The sequence below is a fragment of the Triticum aestivum genome, chromosome 7A (assembly GCF_018294505.1).
Source record: "Triticum aestivum cultivar Chinese Spring chromosome 7A, IWGSC CS RefSeq v2.1, whole genome shotgun sequence".
Classification (NCBI taxonomy): Eukaryota; Viridiplantae; Streptophyta; class Magnoliopsida; order Poales; family Poaceae; genus Triticum; species Triticum aestivum.
The window spans coordinates 52,805,867-52,824,242 of NC_057812.1; the positions used below are offsets into that span (position 1 = coordinate 52,805,867).

The 18,376-nt window shown below is 43.8% G+C and overlaps 1 pseudogene; it reads right to left on the bottom strand.

Annotated features, from left to right (window-relative positions):
* Positions 1-16,039: 16,039 nt before the first annotated feature.
* Positions 16,040-16,898, bottom strand: LOC123152987 (zingipain-1-like; annotated as a pseudogene).
* Positions 16,899-18,376: the final 1,478 nt, after the last annotated feature.

Consider the following 18,376-nt stretch of genomic DNA (forward strand, 5'->3'; position numbering starts at 1 on the left):
GTCCGTAGTCAAGTTTCCATATGTCCATTATGTAATCATAATATGTGTCCTTTCCGCTCTCGGTTGCTTCATCAAAGTGGACACCGCTGTTTTGGTTGGTGCTCTTTTGATCTTGGGCGATCGTGTAAAATGTATTCCCATTTATCTCATATCCTTTGTAAGTCAATACAGTCAAAGATGGTCCCCTGGACAACAAGTATAGCTCATCACAAACAGTGTTGTCACCTCTGAGACGTGTTTCCAACCAACTGCTGAAAGTCCTGATGTGTTCACATGTAATCCAGTCGTCGCACTGCTCCGGGTGTTTGGAGCGCAGACTATTCTTGTGTTCATCGACATACGGGGTCACCAAGGTAGAGTTATGTAGAACTTAGTGTGCTTGAGACCAAGAATATCCGTCCCTGCATATTATTGAGTCACTTCCAAGAGTGCATTTTCCAGTCAATCTCCCCTGATATCGCGATTTAGGGAGACATATCTTCTTAAGGCCAGGAATGAAGTCAACACAAAACCCGATGATATCCTATGTTTGATGGCCCATGGAGATGCTTCCTTCTGGCCTAGCGCGGTTACGGACACATTTCTTTAGGACTCCCATGAACTTCTCAAAGGGGAACATATTGTGTAGAAATACGGGCCCCAGGATGACAATCTCGTCGACTAGATGAACTAGGACGTGCATCATGATATTGAAGAAGGATGGTGGGAACACCAGCTCGAAACTGACAAGACATTGCTGCCACATCACTCCTTAGCCTTGGTACGATTTATGGATCGATCACCTTCTGAGAGATTGCATTGAGAAATGCACATAGCTTCACAATGGCTAATCGGACGTTTTCGGTAGAAGCCCCCTCAATGCAACCGGAAGCAGTTGCGTCATAATCACGTGGCAGTCATGAGACTTTAGGTTCTGAAACTTTTTCTCTGGGATATTTATTATTCCCTTTATATTCGATGAGAAGCCAGTCGTGACCTTCATACTGAGCAGGCATTCAAGGAAGATTTCTTTCTCTTCTTTCGTAAGAGCGTAGCTGGAAGGACCTTTATACTGCTTCGGAGGCATGCCGTCTTTTTCGTGCAAACGTTGCAGGTCCTCCCGTGCCTCAGGTGTATCTTTTGTCTTCCCATACACGCCCAAAAAGCCTAGCAGGTTCACGCAAAGGTTCTTCGTCACGTGCATCACGTCGATTGAAGAGCGGACCTCTAGGTCTTTCCAGTAGGGTAGGTCCCAAAATATAGAATTCTTCTTCCACATGGGTGCGTGTCCCTCAGCATCATTCGGAATAGCTAGTACGCCGAGACCCTTTCCAAAGCTTACATGTAAATCATTGACCATAGCAGGTACGTGATCACCGGTACGCATGGCGGGCTTTTTCCGGTGATCTGGCTCGCCTTTGAAATGCTTGCCTTTCTTTCGACATTGATGGTTGGTCGGAAGAAATCGACGATGGCCCAGGTACACATTCTTCCTACATTTGTCCAGATATATACTTTCAGTGTCATCTAAACAGTGCGCGCGTGCATGCGTGGTATCTTTTGTTTGTCTGTCCTGAAAGGTTACTGAGAGCGGGCCAATCGTTGATGGTCATGAACAGCAATGACTTTAAGTTAAATTCCTCCTGTCTATGCTCATCCCACGTACGTACACCGTTTCCATTCCACAGCTGTAAAAGTTCTTCAACTAATGGCCTTAGGTACACATCAATGTCGTTGCCGGGTTGCTTAGGGCTTTGGATGAGAACTGGCATCATAATGAACTTCCGCTTCATGCACATCCAAGGAGGAAGGTTATACATACATAGAGTCACGGGCCAGGTGCTGTGATTGCTGCTCTGCTCCCCGAAAGGATTAATGCCATCCGCACTTAAAGCAAACCATACGTTCCTTGGGTCCTTTGCAAACCCATCCCAGTACTTTCTCTCGATTTTTCTCCACTGCGACCCGTCAGCGGGTGCTCTCAACTTCCCGTCTTTCTTACGGTCCTCACTGTGCCATCGCATCAACTTGGCATGCTCTTCGTTTCTGAACAGACGTTTCAACCGTGGTATTATAGGAGCATACCACATCACCTTCACAGGAACCCTCTTCTTGGGGGGCTCGCCGTCAACATCACCAGGTTCATCTCGTCTGATCTTATACCGCAATGCACCGCATACCGGGCATGCGTTCAGATCCTTATATGCACCGCGGTAGAGGATGCAGTCATTAGGGCATGCATGTATCTTCTCCACCTCCAATCCTAGAGGGCATACGACCTTCTTTGCTGCGTATGTACTGTTGGGCAATTCGTTATCCTTTGGAAGCTTCTTCTTCAATATTTTCAGTAGCTTCTCAAATCCTTTGTCAGCCACAGCATTCTCTGCCTTCCACTGCAGCAATTCCAGTACAGTACAGAGCTTTGTGCGGCCATCTTCGCAATTGGGGTACAACCCTTCTTTGTGATCCTCTAACATGCGATCGAACTTCAGCTTCTCCTTTTGACTTTCGCATTGCGTCCTTGCATCGACAATGACCCGGCGAAGATCATCATCATCGGGCACATCGTCTGGTTCCTCTTGATCTTCAGCAGCTTCACCCATTGCGGCATCATTGGGCACATCGTCTGGTTCCTCTTGATCTTCACCAGCTCCCCCCATTGCAGCATCACCGTATTCAGGGGGCACATAGTTGTCATCGTACTCTTCTTCTTCGCCGTCTTCCATCATAACCCCTATTTCTCTGTGCCTCGTCCAAACATTATAGTGTGGCATGACACCCTTGTAAAGCAGGTGGGAGTGAAGGATTTTCCGGTTAGAGTAAGACCTTGTATTTCCACATTCAGTGCATGGACAACACATAAAACCATTCTGCTTGTTTGCCTCAGTCGCATCGAGAAACTCATGCACGCCCTTAATGTACTCGGAGGTGTGTCTGTCACCGTACATCCATTGTCGGTTCATCTGCGTGCATTATATATAATTAAGTGTCCAAATTAATAGAAGTTCATCATCACATTAAAACCAAAGTATATACATAGTTATCATCTAACAACATATAGCTCTTCAGAGCATCTAATTAATTAAACCATACATTGCAACTATGTAAAACATTTCAATGCGAAAACAAATGCGATCATAATCGCAACCAAGGTAACAATTGATCCAACGGCATAATGATACCAAGCCTCGGTATGAATGGCATATTTTCTAATCTTTCTAATCTTCAAGCGCATTGCATCCATCTTGATCTTGTGATCATCGACGACATCCGCAACATGCAACTCCAATATCATCTTCTCCTCCTCAATTTTTTTTATTTTTTCCTTCAAGAAATTGTTTTCTTCTTCAACTAAATTTAACCTCTCGACAATAGGGTCGGTTAGAATTTCCGATTCACATACATCCTACATAAATAAAATCTATGTCACGTTGGTCGGCATAATTTTCATAAACAATAAATGAACCAATAGTTATAAAGATAATATATATACCACATCCAAATCATAGATAGGACGAGGGCCGACGGCGGTGGATACCAAAACCATCGCACTAGATAAGATGCAATAATAAAAGTAAGAAAATAATACAAGTATCTATGTAAACATACAAGTAAAAATATTTTTTCCTTTCAGAAAGAAGATAAGAACAAGAGGCTCACCACGGTGGTGCCGGGGATGAGCTCGGCGCGGGTGATCGACGGCCGTGAAGACGAGGACGGGGCGTGACGGACCGCTAAACCTAGACAAATATTAAGAAAAATGGAGTTTGGAGGTCGAGCTTGGAGAGGAGAAAGCTTAAGTAGTGTGGCTCGGGCATTCCATCGAACACCTTGTGTGCATAGGAGGTGAGCTAGAGCACCACCAAGCCCTCTCCCCCTCGGTCGGAAAAAAACAGAGCAGTGTGCTCTGCTCTTACGCGAGAGGGTATATATAGGCACCACATTGGTCCCGGTTGGTGGCATGAACCGGGACTAAAGAGTAGCCTTTGGTCCCGGTTCAAGCCACCAACCGGGACCAATGGTGGTGGGCCAGGAGCGAGGCCCATTGGTCCTGGTTCGTCCCACCAACCAGGACCAAAAGGTCCAGACGAACCGGGACCAATGGCCTACTTGGCCCGGCCGGCCCCCTGGGCTCACGAACCGGGTCCACGGCCAAAACTTTAGCAGGTAAGAAATGAACTACTTGAGGTAAGATTAAACCAGGAGGAGGAAACTGACCTTCCACCGCAAACAAAGGTGGGTGAGGTAATCTTACGCTACTAAAATACAAATGATGGTGTTGTAATTTTACGGCAATGTGTAGGGAGGCATTACTGACATTTTTTTATAGAATAACACTGAGCTCCAGAACCATTGCCGTAAGAAACAATAGACTTGCAAGGTAAATTTATCTCGCGCACATAATTCTGCACGGGCTGCATCGCATGACCCTTTTCGTGTCAGGTCGATTTCTTTAAATATCTTCTTCCACTCCCAGAGTAAGAACGAGACAGATTGGATGGCCGAGACTTCTCTTTACAACTGCTTCAGATCAAGGCTAATGCATACGTACTAAGTTTTTCTCTTTCCTTTTCGCCATCTATTTTTATCACTTGCTCATGAGGCACCATTGATTTGACCATTGATGTAGTGGAAATATTATTTGGGGTATCTGCAATTGCATCCTCAACCATTCGAAAGTTTTTTATTGAGTTTTGACTGGAATTTCAAGCGGTAAAATGGCCTCAAAATTACATTCCTGAAAAGACCATATCTGTATCATATGAACACAACATTGCTTCTTCTTTTTTGCAAGGAAACACCTATTCTTTAAAAAGAATAATGTTATCTCAAAGGGATTCTTGCCAAACTTCATTAAAATACACTGAAAATTTTACAGTATCATTTCTAAGAAACGCAAAACTCGAATTTACAGGGTCAGCTCTCAAAAAAACATAGCTGGGACTCTATACATGGCCTCCAATAGCAAGCTGATAGCCTCACTACCGACATAAATAAATGATTAAACCTCATTTCTTCACAGGGTCAGCCCGGAGAAAATAGCAGGAACGCGATTCAGAAAGAAGACAAGCAGCCTGCAGCTCTCCAGGGTTAAACCTCATCAATTATAGCCTCAAACACCATGTCAGCAAAACCTCTGTTCTGTCAAAGATCCAGACACCTTGTTCTGTTCAAATTTGCCAATGTATTAATATCACTGTACTGTCAGCCTACTATTATCAGGATACATGAGCTACCTAAAAGGTAAATAAATCTCTCATATATATATAAGATTTTTTGACTGAACCAAATACAAATCTTCTCTCATGAGAAGACTGGTAAATTAGTTAAATCAAAATTATCATAGAGGACTCAGCCAAATAGTAGAACTGAAGATACAGAGATTATTCACATAAAGCCTATATGCACACGGAAAAAATTATCCTATCTCAAAATTATCTGCATCCAGAACATGGTTAATCAACCAATTACAGCTTGTATTACAGAAGGCAATATAGCAAATTAAACATGCATACTCTCCTAGAACTAATTATTACATCTACTACTTGTCATAATAGATTTGGCGATAAAGGGTTCCCCCCCCCCCCCCCCCCCCCCCCCCCGCTTTATATTATAAAGCATCCATCTACTACTTGTCAGAATAGATTTGGATCAGTAGGATAACCAATCAAGGTACTCAAGATGTTGCACATCTAGTCGAAGCCTGACTGCTTTGCTCTCTGCCTTTGAGAGATGATGAACTGAAACATCAGATGGAATAGTTGCCTCTGGAAGTCATGCATTGCAATTAAAATAGGAACAAAACATTATGCCTGGAACAAACTCAAGGAAATGATCTCGAAGCAAAATCAAAATTTCTTTACTCACTAATTTTAGTCTACGCAAGATAATCATGTCAAAACAGGCCTAATTATCTTGCACAAAACAGGCCTAATTTTTTTAGTGCAAGGAGAGCTTATATTACGCATAGCCAATCGTAGTATTACAATCAAGAAGTAAATGTACAGATAGGGACTGCGGTGACTGCCAAACCATGTCATCTTATTCAGGTATCCTACCGAAATACTTCAAGGAGTCTGGAGCTTTCTTGTCACTGACCCACTAGTATTCGTTAAAACATGAAAACGAAGTTAATTTAGTTGGATCATGGTACATTCGCAAAAAAGACAAACACCATATCAAATCACAGTGTAGTAGGTACTTTTTTACAACTTGCACAACAGTGGAATTGCAGTACGCAGGCTAATTCTTGGCACACCAGTAACATGAAAATTTAGGACAGAATCAAGCACAAGTTTTCGTAATTTTATCCAGGACACCAAAGATAACTTAGTCTACTGGGATTGGATGAAAACTCAGAAGTAAATAAACAATGCCACATGTTCTGCTAGTAAAATGCTATATGAATATCAAAATTACAATCAACTGAAGCTGAACTATTAAGGCAACTACAATGGTTAATTCTTCCATTGTCCCAATCCGGAGAGGCTAGCTATGAAGACAACCACGAGAAACAAGTACCACTACAGACGTTTGTATCCCAAAGATTGTTGTAAGTTGTAACAGTAGCCCCTGTGTTTCAGGAGGCCCTAGGCGAACTCGACGACATGTGCCCCTATGTCCTAAGTCCTAAGACAATATATATGTATGCGTGTGTTATAGATAACTTATTAAAATTAACTTTCAATCACACGTCTTTAGTTTACAATTTTTAGATCACTTTCTTTCTTTTTCCTCCTTTTTTCAGCACCAGACAATTACTTCTTCTTAGGTAACATGGCAGGCAAATATCCTAAAATCATGAAGAAAAGATCAAAAGAGCATAAAAAAATAGGAATTTATAGATCGGATGATTGGAACCCTAGACATGTTACATAGAATGACAAAAAATTGATAGATTGGATTTCAATACGTGCATACTAAATAAAGAATAAATAAACTACTAAGATTGTCAAATTGATGTTTGGGGATGGACAGGAACATGGATGCGTACTTCTTAACTTCCAGTCGGATGCGTACTTGTATAGGTATTGCCGTATTGCCGCGGTGCCGGATGCCGGATGACTGATTGGCCGGGCTGCCGCCTGCCTGTCGGACTGTTGTGTGGCGGCGACGGCGAGTCGGCGAGGCGAGGGCGACGCGGCAAGGGCCAAGGGGCAAGGCGCCGAGCGGGCGAGAAGGCCGACGGGCGGGCGAGGGCGACGAACCTAAGGAAACATCGAAACGAGCGCGAGTCACGGCGCCTCTTCGCCTACGCGTATCCATCAGCGATCGCTAGCTAGCTATATCTGGGCCGCCTAGCCCATCCTATTTCTTTTTCTTTAATGCTTTCGTATTTTTTACTTGCTTTTTGCTGGGCTATAGTATATGTATATATTCCATCATGTGCCCCCCCCCCCCCCCCCCCCCCCCCCCCCCCCGTCGCCTGGGCCCTGGGCCGTCGCCCCGTCGCCCATGCCCCAGGGCCGGCCCTGCCTTAGAGCTTACACGGCGGACACCCTACATTTGGCATCTCTAAATCTTCATAGTACAATGCAAGACAAACAACAGTGAAACTCCTCATCTACAGGCCTAACTGCCACCAAGAATCTTCCACAAGATCCGCTAGTCACAGTTATGAACAATCAGTAGCCCCAACAATCAAGGCAAGCAGAGCAAGATCAAATTTTCTGGAGGACCAAGGCGACCCGACCATACCAGCAGGCACATCGACAGACGTGGGGACTGGGGACTGTAAACAGTATGCGAGTTGGCCCGTTGACAGACCTGTGGTTCTTGATGGTGTCGCAGGTAATGGCGTACTATACTGCATCTTGACGACGGATCAGACGCGCGTCCTTGATGGCGAGGCAGTTGTGGGAGGTGGCGAGCATGGACTACTAGGCGTGGACAACGTCAGATAGCAGCAAGCGGATCCGCACCGACTGCTGCCCCGCCGTGTTCTAGGTGGTGGCGATGCGCAGGTGTGCTCCACCGCTCCAACTGGTGTCGCACTACTCACCATGATGTCCTCCGAGTCCGCTGGGTGGAGTAGCGCCGTCGTGGCCGACGGAGAGGAGGAAGCGGCCATGGTCAATGCAACGCCACGACGAGCACCACCCGCAGATCCGCCGCACGCACCACCCGCCGCGTCGCTCGAATCACTCGCAGTCGCATCGCCAAATTAGGGGGGGAGAAAGGGTAGCGGGCAAGGTTTTTTAATTTTTTTTGTGAGTTGAAAGGATCGTGCCGTTTTCCACATCGACAGGGGGAGGGGGCGGTGCAATCATGACTCGGTGGATGGGCTGGGGTGAGGAATTACTTATTCCTCACCCTAGGGATCAGAATAGTTATTTGGATCACGCCGCGCTGTATATAGGCCCGATGGGGGTTTGCCGAACTTCCCAAAAAAACAAACAACAACCGGCCCACCCGGCCATCTTCCACCTCCCGATCCCCACATATCCCACAACCGCAGACCCACCCCGCGCCCCCACCCCCGGATTGCCGGCGAACCGCCGCCGCCGGCCCAGCACGCCTCCCGGCCGCCTCCACCTGCAACAGCCACGGCGCCTGCCTCCTCCCGCAACCGCAGCTCGGGCGCCTCCTTCGAGATCCCGCCGCCACCCTGTGCGCCGATGACCTTCGGGACCCCGCCCCCACCCTGCGCGCCGCCGGCCTCCCGGAACCCGCCGCCACCCCGTGCGCCGCCGGCCTCCCGGAACCCGCCACCACCCCGTGCGCCGCCGCCCTCCCGGAATCCGCCGCCACCACGTGCGCCGCCCTGTGTTGCCACCACGACCCGCTGATGCGCCATGGGTAGCTCCGTGCAGCGCTCCCTTTTCCTCCAACACACGATGGATGCAGTTTCCCCAAGCAAATGCGGTTGGTGTGCTACCTGCGGCCTGCCCCGCCACTGCGACCTGCACCATCCACAAGCCGTCAGCCCTTCCATTCTGTGCGGGCAGTCCGTCTCGTCGCTTGTGAGCAGTCCATGCGGACAACCATCTTTCCTCGCCGTTCTTTTTTCCATCGCGGTTGCCGTAGGTTCATCTACATCAAGGCCATCCTACCGCAGCAGATGCGTTTGAGGACGCCACCTCGTCAACGTGGAGGTTTCCCACCAAGCCGAGCATGTCCGCTCCATCCTGCGTGATGATGTAGCAGGTCAGACTCTGAAGAAGTATGCAGGTCAACCTTTGAAGATGTAGCAGGTCGACATATTCATCTTTCTCTAGGGGGGATGCATGCGACCGCTCCATGGAGTACAGGGTGTACAAGGCCGAAGACCACGCCGTTGCTGCCCAGCGTCACCAAGCTACTCCCGAGCTGGTCTGACCATCTTCATCGGGCGACTGAACCATATGTTAACCTGATCTTCTCTATCTTGTGTTTCTACATTCAGTTAACTAGCTTCGTATGCATGGGCAGAGACACGTTACACTTAGGAGAGAGAGAGAACAAAAGAATAAACGTGTGGTTGTGGTTAGTTCTAGGAGGTAAGATGGAGAGATAAGGACCAAAACGTGTGGTGTAAAAACAAGCACAGCTTTGTGTATAAAAAGAATATTGTATTTGTTTGAAAAGAACATACGTGGTACTGCTAACTTGCATTAAAGTTTATTGACTGATGGGTGTTGATTTTACGAGAACAGTGTACTAGTTAAAAATTTCATTTGAACAGTTTAGTTAAAGGTTTTGGGCTGATGGATGTTGATTTTAGGAGAGTTACTACCAACCCAACTAGTCAGAAAAAGACATTACAAATTTCATGCATTTACGAAAAACATAGTTCAAAGGACATTTAGTTAAAAAACTATAGTTTGGAGACACGAAATATGGAAGTTTGGAAAAATTAAAACACTACAAAAAATAAATAAGAAAGATGAAGTTCATTGTGAAAAAGCAGGGGAGGTCAAAAGCACTAAAATCTTCAAAAAAGAACCTCTGAAGACATGTAACATCGAAAGTAAAAAAATATCTTCAATGAAGCTGGAATGAGCTTTGAATTGGAAAATGGGCAGAACAACTAATTTAAATGACATGTGTATCTTAAAAAATAAACTAAAAACGGAATTTTCTCATTTCTAAAAAAAGATAGAAGTTTAAATTGACATAACAGAGCGGTTCAATATTTATTAAAAACATAGGATTTTTTTTGTTACTAGAAGAAAATAAAATAAATAGGTACAAATTAAAAAGAGAACACTAAAGGATTATTAAAAAATGTCCAAAAAGATAACACTAAAGCAGCATAAAAAATGTTCTTTAGGCAATTTAAAGAAACAGAGGGAATTCACTGAAGAAAAGTTCATTAAAAATGGAATATTTACATAAAACTCAGATTTGTTCCTGTCACTACATGAATAAAAAGAAGAAGTTCAAATTAAAATAACAAAGCAACTCGATGTTTATATACCAAGAAGAAAACATGCCTCACCCAAAAAATGTTAACTTTGGAATTTCAAATTGAATAAATTGGAGAGTTCAAAAAAAATAAACAAGCTTAATGTGCAAGATTTTTAAATACAAAAAATAATAATTATAAAAAGGCGGATTTCTCATGTTTTTAAAATTAATCTAAGAAGTTCAGATTAAAATAACATGTTAGTCCAATGTTTATTAAAAAACGTTTTTTCATTTCTAGAAAATGAAAACAAGAAGTTCAAATTCAAATAACAAAATGGTTCGATGTTTTTATTAAGAAAATGGATATTTCCTATTTCAAAAAAACATTAAAACATGGCGTTCAAAAATTAAATAAGGGAATTGTTCAATGTTATTTACAGAACAAGGGTCTTTTCCTGTTAATAAAAGAAATAAAACCAAGAAGTTCAAATTAAAAAAATAGAGAAGTTTGATATTTATTAAAAACTTAGATTTTCTCATTACCAAAGTATAAAAGCAACAAGTTCAAATTAAAAAATGGGGAAGCTTGATGTACAAAAAAAACTTAAATTCTCCCACTTTCTAGGCAAAAATAAAAGTATGAAGTTGAGTTTCAAAAAAATGTTCATCCATGTTTACTTAGAAATCATTTTATTTCTAAGAATAAAAAGGAAGAAGTTCAAATTTAAAAAGCAGAGAGGTTCAGAGTTTATAAAAACCTAGGATTTACATGCCCAATTTTGGCGAGTGCTTTACAAGGAAAAAACAGACAGCCGCTCAAAAGTGATAACAACCAAAATTCCACGTACTACATGATGTGTATTTTCATATGAGAAAAAAAAGAATAAAAAGGGGAAGTCCAAATTTTTGTTGCTAGAAGTTCAAGTGCTCGGCCCGAGAAAGTTCTAAATTTCTTGTGACAGAGGGTGAACAAAAATACGTGACAGAAGTTCAAGATGAGAACAGCGGAAAGTTCAACTAGTACACGAAATGCGTTTCAGATAGGAATATAAGAATAGAAAGCAAAAATCTTAAAACTTTGTTGCAAGAAGTTCACGTGCTCCCCCCAGTGAAGTTCAAGATCTCTAGTGCAAGACGTCCGACGTTCAATTACATTTAGAACAAAGACAAAAAACGAAGTTGTTTTCTCCATTTCTAAAACTGCTCTAAAAGGACAAAAATTTGTAACATCTGTCTACATGAAAATAGAAGCTCCTATTCATAAACTTTCAAACGGTATGTTGTATCCTATATTCTGATGAATGGTTTAAATGTTTTATGTATACCATTAAAAACGCATTTTTACGCATTCAAAAAAATATTTTGAACCATCGCAAGTACGAAAAAAATATCAAGACAAAAAAGTTGCGTGTTTTAAACAGCTTTCCATCGGTATACCATTTGCTCAATTCTGGTAAGTGTTTTGGGAGTTACGGGCAAAAAAAACACGTCAAAAACAGAGTGAAGTTCAAACCACTTCAAAATTTAAGTCTAAAAAAATCACTTCAAAAAGAATGCAAAAGAATGTTCTCTTTGTTATCGATTGCAAAATGAAAAATTAATGAAAGGGGGAATGCAGTTACGCATTTTCTAAAAGAACTAAGAAGTTCAAATTTTAAAAATAGAGAAGTTCAAAAATCATAAAAAATGACTTTCATTGTTTCTAAAATTAAAAAAACTCAGGAAGTTGAAATTGATATAGTGGAGAATTCAATATTTATTACAGAACTATGATATTGTCTTTACTAAAAGAAATAAATCAAGAAGTACAAATTACAAAAATAGAGAAGTTTCATATTTATGACAAAACTCGGATTTTCCTTGTTACTAAAAAATAAAATGAATAAGTTCAAATTAAAAAAAAAGGAGAAGTTCGATGGATATAGAAAAACTCAAATTCTTTCCGTTTCTTGGAAAAATAAAATTATGAAATATAATTTAAAAATATGTTTGATGCTTATTTAAAAACATATTTTTTAAGAATAAGACTAAGAAGTTCAAATTAAAATAAAAGAGAAGTCCAAAGATTATGAAAAACTCAGATTTTCACGTTACTAAAGTATAAAATGAAGAAGTTCAAATTAAAAAAAAAGGACCAACTAAAAAAAGTTTAAAAATGGATTTTCTCCATTTCTAAAAAAACTAGAAGTTCAAACAAAAATAACGAAGTGGTTTGATGTTTAATTAGAAACTAAGATTTTACAATTATTAAAATACTCAAATATCCCATGGTATTGAAGAATCAACCGTGAAGTTCAAATTTCATAATAAAGATTAATAAATAAAACCAGGAAGTCCATATTAAAATGATATAGAAGTTCGATCATTATAGAAAACTCATATTTCCCTCTTTATTAAATAATAGAAACAAGAAGTTCAAAAATAAAATAACAAAGAAGTTCAACTTTTAAAAATAGAGTGCTTCAAAATTTCATAAAAAGATTAAGAAATAAAACCAGGAAGTCCATATTAAAAAGATGGAGAAGTACGATGATTATAGAAAACTCAGATTTTCCTCGTTATTAAACAATGGAAACAAGAAGTTCAAAAAATAAATAACAAGAAGTTCAACTATTAAAAATAAAGCGCCTCAAAATTTCATAAAAAAGGATTAAGAAAATCAGATTAAAAATTCATAAAAAAAACTCATATATTTTCATGTATCCGAGAGAAGATCAGATTGATAACTGCCAGAAGTTCACGTACTACACGGTCTGCATTTTGTATTAAAAAGAATAAAAAAGCAAAGACTAAAAGTTTGTTGATATAAGTGCAAGTCCTACGTCGGAGAAATTTTAAAAAATATTGTTAAAGACGTTTATACAAAAGAAATACCATTTGTGTAAAACTTGATGAATGGATGAGAAAATTACAAATGAAAAATACGTCACGGAAATTCAACGTAAAAACAACAGGAAGTTCACCTACTACACTGAATGAATATCAGATGAAAAACTTTTAAAATCGTTGCGAATATGAAAAAATGATCAACACGGGAAAGTTGCGTGTTTACAGCAGCTTTCCGCTGGTATATCACTTGCTCAATCCGGTGAGTGGATGGAGAGCTACGAGCAGTGGATGGAGAGCTACGAGCAAAAAAACACGTGAAAAATGGAGTGAAGTTCAAGTAGACATGCCGAGAAGTTCAGATTCTTCACGCGGTGCATTTTCAAAGAATCTGTTTCGCGATAAAGGCAGAACAAATGATCTCGTCATTTTTGAAATTACTTGAAAACGGTGAGGATTCAGAGAAAACCATCAACATGAAAAAGTTTTGCATTTTCCGTAGCTTTTCAGCGGTATATTATTTGCCATATTCCGATAAAGTTTGTAGAAATTACGGCAAAATTACGTTTTTAACCATTTTCAAAACTAACATAAAACCGCAATAAATTAGGAGAAACAATATATACAAAAACGTTTCGCATTTCTTCAAACTTTCCAACTCCATATCATTTGCTGCATTTGGACGTATGGTTAAAAAATTAGATCAAAAATACGAACTCGGTGGAACTTGTACCATTTACTAAATTACTTTTAAACCATTCAAAATTAGAAAAAACTTTTAACATAAAAAAGTAGCGCATTTTCATAAGCTTTCCAACGCCATATTATTTGCATCAATTGGATTAGCTATTTAGAAATGGCATCAAAAATACGAACTTGGGTGTTCGGTTTGCGAAATTTTACGATTTTCTGAATTACTCTTTAACCGTAGGGAATTAGAGAAAACTTTCAACATGTGGAATGAGCGGTTTTGCAGAAGCTTTCGAACGCCATATTAGTTGCCTCATTCCGATAAACGGTTTAAAAATGCGATCGAAAATACGATTCACATTTTTATATGAAAAAAAACGGTTTTCAAAACTTCTCTTAAACCGCTTACATTTTGCCAAAAAATTAACTTGGGTCATGATACTGATGTCCATAGCTATCCAACGGTATATCGCAAGCCCCATTTGGACACCTTTTAGCTGAAGTTCAACCTAGTACTCGGGGAAGGTCAGGCGCGTTACTCGGGAAGTTCATGTTGTGATCAGAATATATATATCTTCAATCCTTGCTTCTTTATCTCCATGCTATAGCTTGATATATATGTGGACCAAAAAAACTCAAGTCTTGAGAGCTTGAGATGCGTCGGGCACTCCATGACCACTTGGCTGGAGAAAATGTAATACTAAATTGTTAGCGGCTCAACTATCTATAGGCATGCTTCATGCACTCAATTGCATTGGAAGTAGTGCAAAATCAAATTTTATCTCAAATCAAATGCAATAATGTTTGAATATTTTAGAGACAACTAATACTATCACAATTAGAATAGAAACTTAGTATCACTAACTGCACAATAAGACATATTTTAATATTGTAAGTATCTAGTTAGTATTTTAATTATTGATAGTTTTCCCTTACAAACTTCATTAAACTTTGTATCATTATTTACTAGAGATTAGGCCTCCTTTGGTTTAGAGGAATTTCATAGGAATTCTAGAGGATAGGATTCTTATAGGATTTTTTTTCTTTAGAGCCCTTTGGTTCATAGGAATGGATTCCTATTCTTACATAGGATTGGTTCCTATCCTCCACATTTCATAGAAAAATAAAAAAGAGCCTAGACTCAATGGAAAAATTCCTTTGGTGTCAACCAAATGACATGTTGTTTCCTATTCCTACTCATAGGTAGGGCTGGACGTCCGAGCGAGCTTTTTGGCTCGGCTCGAAACTCGTTTCAGCTCGGCCCGAACTGGCTTGGCCTGCTAACAAAACCTACCGAGCCGAGTTTGGAAACTGGGCTCGTTGGGCCAACGAGCCGAGCCTAAAAATGCTCGATCCAGCTCGGGTGGCTCGCTTCAGGCAAAGCCCAAATGCGCACGAGGCAGCCCAAGCAGCCCATCCCACTAGTTTGTGAACTCCCGCACGGCCAGAAACCTCCCCGCAGCCCATCCTGGTCAATTCTCTCGTGCGGCAGTAACACACTAGGATTTCAACGCCACGCCGCCGCCAGCGCCGTTCACGGACCTGCCGACATCGCTGCCACGTGCCTCTCCTCCACCGCTTGCGTAGCCTGTCGAGCGGCGCCGGTAGCCCGCCCGCGCAGCGCCGGTAGCCCGCCCACGCAGCGCAGGAAAGACTCCGCAGCATGCGCCATTCCTTGCCACATGAAGCACCGGCACGCACACGGCGGCCGTCGCGCACCAGCTGCAGGGCGGCGACCATGCCGCCAAGTGATTCATCGACATCCTATGGGTCTGCAAGTACTCCTCTCGTCTCCAAGCACCACTCCACCTCGCCTGAGTTCCATAGCACCGCCGGTGATCCCACATCTAGCGGCAGCGAGGTTCATGGGAAGAAGACGTAAACAGGGCCCACCTGGCAGTGACCCCTGTCCATCCACTCACGAGCCGCTCGGGCTAGACCGAGCCATTGCAAAAACGAGCCGAGCCACCCATATGCAGCTCGTTGCATCAGCGAGCCGAGCCGAGCTGGCTCGTTTCAGAGCGAGCTAAAGCATGGCTCGGGCCGAACTCGGCTCGGCTCGGCTCGTGTCCAGCCCTACTCATAGGATTTAAGATACATGTCATCTCATTTTCTACAAGATTCCTATTCCTATGATAATCCTATCCTATGAACTAAAAAAGGCCTAAACTTTATAAGCCTTCTCTTTTTAATGAGGGATGGAGTAGTCTAGAGTCTATTCGGGTTCTACGACGAGAAACGCAAGGCTGCAGAGGCCTGGCAGATGGTAGGCGCCACGTTGCACGTAGAAGTAGCCCTGGTCACCCCAATGAACGCCGTAAGAATTTTTTAAGATCCAGTATTCTTTGCCGTCCGCAAGGGCGCAACAACCCACCAGCAACATGCTGCGGGCTTCCTTCCCGCATGGTCCCGTGAAGATGCTCCCTGTGTAGTTGTAGAAGGGTGGGTCAAGCCACATCCTGACAGACACCGGCTTGTAAGAGACGGCGGCCAAGAGGTCGAGCTCGTCGCGGATGTCCATCTTGTAGCTTCTGATGGATGCGGAGATCATATGCAGCTTCTCCCGCTTGCATCCTGGACTCGCCCCACGTACGGGCACGTCTCCTCTGAGGCGACACCCCCGTTGCGGACGACCCAGTCGAACGCCTTGAGGTCTGAGTCAGCCATATTTTTGTTGGAGTAGTCGAATATCTGCTGGCTCGACAGCCTGACAAGTCTTCCAGTTTGGGTCTTGTGTAGCCCGGCCCCTCAATGGCACCCTAGTGACAAATGAAGGTTCCATTCATTCACGTACTGCGCGCGTAGCGGTAGTAGTTCATACTAGACATGTGCTATACTGAGCAAGCAACAACCTCGATCTCCTTACCGATCTGTCCCTGGAACATGACCGGCGTGACAGCACCACGCGCACGCCAGTCAAGCGACGGCCGTGGTGTGGTAGGAGTAATGACACTGATGGCTAAGCGTGGTGTTCTTGCTGCCGACCTCGGTGGCGGGATGCATAATCCTCTCAATGCGCCTCCCGCCGTGCCTACGAGGCACAACATCAGCACAATGGTCTTGCCCAGCGCCATCGACAACTGTCAGTGCTCTATAATGGCCTCTCTCTAATATCTCTCGGATGATGTTGTGTATGGTTTCATCTGTTGTTATCCCTTAGTGTGTGGCTGATGAGACCAAACGAATGCACATATATACAGGCAGGGAGATGTTACATGCTTTGCTGCACGTGGAAACTCGTACTTCGGATTTAAATCGAAATCTGTCTATCTATCTATATCTTTTTTTAGAAAAGGAGGATGACCCCCGGCCTCTGCATCTGGGAGATGCATACGGCCACTTTATTGATTATTCTCGAGGACCTTACAAAGTGTTACAAACAATAAGCCTGAATCCACCATCTAGGCAACATATGCCGCTACCCCTATCCATATGATGAAGGGGTGCTAGCTGGTCCACTACCCAGACCACTCACCTAATCCTAACATCAAAAGCCAGAATCCCCAGCCTAGCCACATACCGGGTCTGGGGTATAAACCAGTCTGACGCACTCACATGTGTCGTCTCCACCATCTTCCACTGGTCCATCTCCAAGCAGATTGAGGTGCCAACCTTGGCAGGCTCCTCCGCCATCAACGTCACCATGACGCCAAATGATGACCACCACCTACGCTAGAACATCGCCAAGCAAATGGAGCACTACCACAAGATGAAAATCAGCGGTAGAATAGAAAAAACGCCGCACACATTGCCGCCGCCAAACACCTCACACGCACCACAAAGCGCCCACCATGCTTCCGGGAACCCCAGGCGACGCCTTCAAGAAGGAACGCGACGAAGGTACGACGCCGTCGCCTGCAAGGGGAACTAGAGCTTTCGCTCAAATGAAGAGCACAGTGAGAAACGGGATAGGACCTCGACAAGGCCTCCAACAAGAAGAGAACCGACGCCCACAAGGCACCGCCATTGTCGTGGCCTCCGCCGACGGCCAAGGGTTTCCCCCGATCCCGCCCCCGTCCCATCCACCCGGCCAGAGACCTGGCCAGGGGAGTGCACGCAGCCAAGAAGGCGTTGGACTTCATCAAAGCAGGCACGCCGGGTGACGGGCACCCCGACCCACCGTAGTAGACGTCCACCGAGACCTCGCCACCCGCACAGCCGAAGTCGCGGACCACCAGCTCCCACGACCGTCGCCAGTCGAGAGGCCAGGCCATCCACACCGTCCGAGGCCGCCGCCCCGACATCCACCCACCGCGCACATCCCGTCAAAACACGAAGAGCGACCCACACCGCCGCCACGAGGGAGACCACACCACAAGCACCCAAACCGGGCGACGAGGCAGGGCCGCGCCGGCCAGATCCGGGCGGATCCGGCGATCCCCGGCCCACCAGCCGCCAGAAAGGAGCCGGCCCCGATCCAGGGCCGAGCCGGCCTGATCTGGCAGTCGGACCTTCCCAGGAGACCCCCACACCGGATCGGGAGGAGGGCTAGAGACAGCTCCAACGACCGACGGCCGCCACAGAGGGCCTGCGTCGGCGGCCACCAGGAGCT